The sequence below is a fragment of the Muscardinus avellanarius genome, assembly GCF_963383645.1.
Source record: "Muscardinus avellanarius genome assembly, chromosome: X".
NCBI lineage: Eukaryota > Metazoa > Chordata > Mammalia > Rodentia > Gliridae > Muscardinus > Muscardinus avellanarius.
Window position 1 is genome coordinate 63,802,377 of NC_137792.1, and position 4,237 is coordinate 63,806,613.

Here is a 4,237-nt window from a genome sequence, read left to right on the forward strand (position 1 = left end):
ATTGTTTTACCTTTAAAAAAAGGAAAATATTCTCTGGTAAGAAAGAAAACAAAAAGAAATACTGAAATGTTATCTCTAAGTGATCAAAAGTTTGATATCTGACAGATGAATCTGTTATGTGAGATTATCATTGCTAATTTTTTATAAATTGCTATAATATTAGATGTCAACCACTAAGCCAAGCATGAGAAGAAGGGATGGAGAGGGAATGGGGTGGGGACTGGATAGGGGCTAACTGGGTGATGTGTGCATGTATATCTACACAAGTTTTTATCCCATTATGATGTATGAATGCAGTGAACCAATAAAAAAAAAATTTAAAGCCACTGCAGAGATTTTTTTTTTGTTCACAACTCAGCTGGATTATTTTCTAAAAGACACTTTTACATTTTTATGTCTCATTTTATTTATTCTAAAATAGGGATAAGAATAATTTGTGTATCATATGGGTAAAGCAAAACTAAATGAAATATTCAATATAATGTTTTTAGTACAACAGCTATTCCTTAGTAAGTGTTCAGGAATGAAAAAAAAAAAAAAAACTATTGTTCTTGTTCACATAAAATTTTATGTTGAGTTTCAATAAGAGGTAGCTTGAGAGATTCTTAGTGGGGGAATTTAGCCAGAGGCTAGCAATAGTAAAAATGGTAATGTTGTATTATAAGGCTAAAACATATGTTTCAAAGTAAGGTTTTGATAAAGTGTCTACCTAAGGACAAAGCTTTGAGTCTTAGGCTTCTGTCCAAATAGTATCAAGTAGTGAAAATGGAATTGGCAAAACATTGACCCTCAGATTTCACGCAGTAATTGTTGAGAGATTAAGACTTTCCAAACAAAAATTCAAGGAATTTAAGAAAGAAAACAACTCAATCTCTGTTGATTGTTAGTAGACATATTATTTAAATGTTTTTTTAAGCCCCTTTATGTGATTTGACTTAGTCCTAGAAAATGAAAGTTATTCTTCTTTTAAAAAATATAGTCAATCAGATTTCTTGCTTATTTTGGGTACTAACAAAATTAGGAAAAAATATAGGGTATACAAATATCAAGTTTTGTCATGAGTTAATCAATGAAGAGAACTTTTAACAAAGTATTTCCACTTTTGTGAATGTGGGGATAATTACTAATTTACTATTTTTTTTTTTTTGTACTAGGGTTCCTGGAAGCCTTTCTACCTCCGGGCTACACTCCTAGACCTATTTTTACATTTTTATTTGGAAACGCGGTCTCTTAAGCCAGCGCGGCTGGCTTTGAACCAGCGCAATCCTCCTTACTCTGGCTCCCAATCGCGGGGATTACAAGCGTGCGCCACCATGTCTGGCTTACTAATTCTTATATAGTATTTATCAAAGATACAGGTCTTTATTTATTTGTGTGGTGTTTTAATTATATTTGCGTCTCACTATTTACATATATAATTATAAAACACAAGTTTAAAATAAATTGTGGAATTTATTTTCTCTACCAAGTTTATTCCAGTCCTAACTTCATCTTCTGTTCTATTCTTTATCTTTGCACTAACTTTTTCACGTTCTTTTAAAATCATATTAATTTTTTATAAAAGTTATGTCGTTTTCTGCTTAAAGAGTTATAAAATTCAGGATCCTGGAGTGGTGACTCACTCTTGGCAATCCCAGTGTTTGGGAGGCTGAGACAGAAGGATCTAGGTTCACGTCCAGTCTCAGCTACTTAGTGAGGCCATCCACAACTTAGTAATACACTGATTCAAAATAAAGAATAAAAAGTAGGGCTGGAGGTGTAGCTTGGAAATAGAATGCCTCTGGGTTCCATCCACAGTCTTGCAAAAATGAAATAAAATAAAATAAAATAATTAAGGAAACTCAAAGAAGCATAAAAGCAAAAAATTAATTAGAAATACATTTATCAAAACTTGAAATATTCATCAAATGAGAAATATAAAATTTTGGTGAGAGGAATTGAAAATGGTGCAAATAAATATGAGAGCATTGAAATAAGTAACACTGATAATATGATACAAAGCAATATAAAGATTGAATACAGCCCCTATCAAAATTTCAATATATTTTTCACAGGCATAGAATTAAACAACTCTAAAATCTGTATGGAACCACAAAAGACCCTGAACATCTAAGGCAATCTTGATCAAAAAGAACAAAGCTGGAGATATCACATTATTTAACTTTAAAACAAAGTTTTAGCAACCAAAAAAAAAAAATTGTATTGTCTTAAAAATGGACCTATCAAACAGTGCAATAGAATAGAGCCCAGTAATATATCCACATATTTATTCATTTGATAACCTTATACTAAGTGAAATAAATATGATAGAGGAAGACATATAGTGCAAAAGTTTAGATTGGGTGATGAAGTTTAAAGAGGTAAAACTTACAGAAGTAGAAAATCAATAGAATTGTGGCTACTGGAGGCTGGGAGGTAGAAAATAAGGAGATGCATATAAATATCCATATAAATACAAAGTTTCAGTTAGACAAGAGTAATAAGATTTAGCTGGGCATGGTGGTACACGCTTATAATCCCCATGCTTGGGAGGTGGAGACAGGAGGATCGCACTGGTTTGAAGCCAGCCTTCCTGGCTTAAGAGACCCTGTTTCCAAATAAATATATAAAATAGGTCTGGGAGTGTAACCCCAAGGTAGAAGGGTTTCCACGAACCCCAGTACCACACACACAAAAAAAGTAATAAGATTTAGAGATTTATGTCTGGGATGTTTATTACAATTAATAGTAATACATTACACATTTCAACATTGCTAAAATAGTCATTTTAAGTGTTTTCAAAATGATACAAAATGGTAAGTATACCAGGAGATTAATAATTTTTTTTTGCGGTACTGGAGATGGAACCCTGGGGCAATCTATCTTCAAGCTACACTCCCAGCCCTATTTTTTTATTCTTTATTTTGAAACAGAGTCTTACTGAGTTGCAAAGAGCCTCAATAAGTAGCAGAGGCTGTGTGCAAACTGCAATCCTCTAGTCTTAGCCTCCCAAATGCTGGAATGCTGAAATTGTAAGCGTGCACCACCACACCCTTCTACAAGGAAATTAATATATTGATTAGCTTGATTTAACCATTCTGTGATGGATATATATATATATATATATATATATATATATACATATAATTATTATTTATCAATTTATAATAACTGTCATCAAAATCCATTTTATTTTATTTTTCTATTTCTTTATAACCTCCTTCTAAATGAAGCTTTCCTCAAAGCTGTGAAATTGCAGAAACAGAAGCAAAATTCTAGTCCAGTTTTCTGTTTAAAAACTTAAAACTAGCATTGACATCACTAAAGAGCTGGTTTACCTTTCTTACAAATGTCATAAATTACTACAAATAAGGTTTATGCAGAAAGTAAATATTTTAAGAGATTTCAATATTGTTCCTCCCAAAATTCAAGGTCTTTTGCAGTCTCTGTTTCTACAGAATGTCAACAAACTGTTTCATGAGATATAAATAAAATGTTTCAGTACTTCAAAATGTTTTAATGAATCAAATCTACCTAATTTAAAACCACTCTTATGACATGATGGTCCAGGCATTATTACTGTATTTATCTCCTACATGAAGTGGCAAGTAGGAGTTAGACTACAGTCTAGACTGAAGTGAGTTTCAGCAGACACACTAGGGAAGTCTGCACCTTTTATCTCATCCTGATATGTGTAAAATTTTCACCTCTGATTAAATAACTTGCCCAGCTAAGTCCAACCAGTATGATGTATGACTTTTTTTTAACTAGGGCTTGAACCCAGGGTCATTCTGCTTCTAAGCTACACCACTGCCCAGCTTTTTAATTTTTTTAATTGAAACAGTGTCTTATTAGGTTACTCAAAGACTCTTTAAGTTATGTAAGTTCCTTAGTCTGCTCTTGAATCTGTGATCCTCCTGTCTTAGCCCCCCAAGTACTGGGATAACAGGCATGCACCACTTCAACAAACTATGGTTGCTAGTTTTTATATTGAAATATAAAATGCTTATAATTTTTATTTCTGTTCAGGAAAGTTAAAACACACACATATATATTTTCTGTATACCCAGAGAAGAGGGACTTGATATTAATCTGTTAATCAAGCTATTTGTATTTTTTTTCATGCCACTGAGGTTTCTGGAAACCATTTTACCTCTGGGATACACTTACAGACCTATTTTTTATAATTTTTATTTGGAAACAAGGTCTCTTAAGCCAATGAGGCTGGCGTCAATCCTGCGCAATCCTCCTGTCTCTG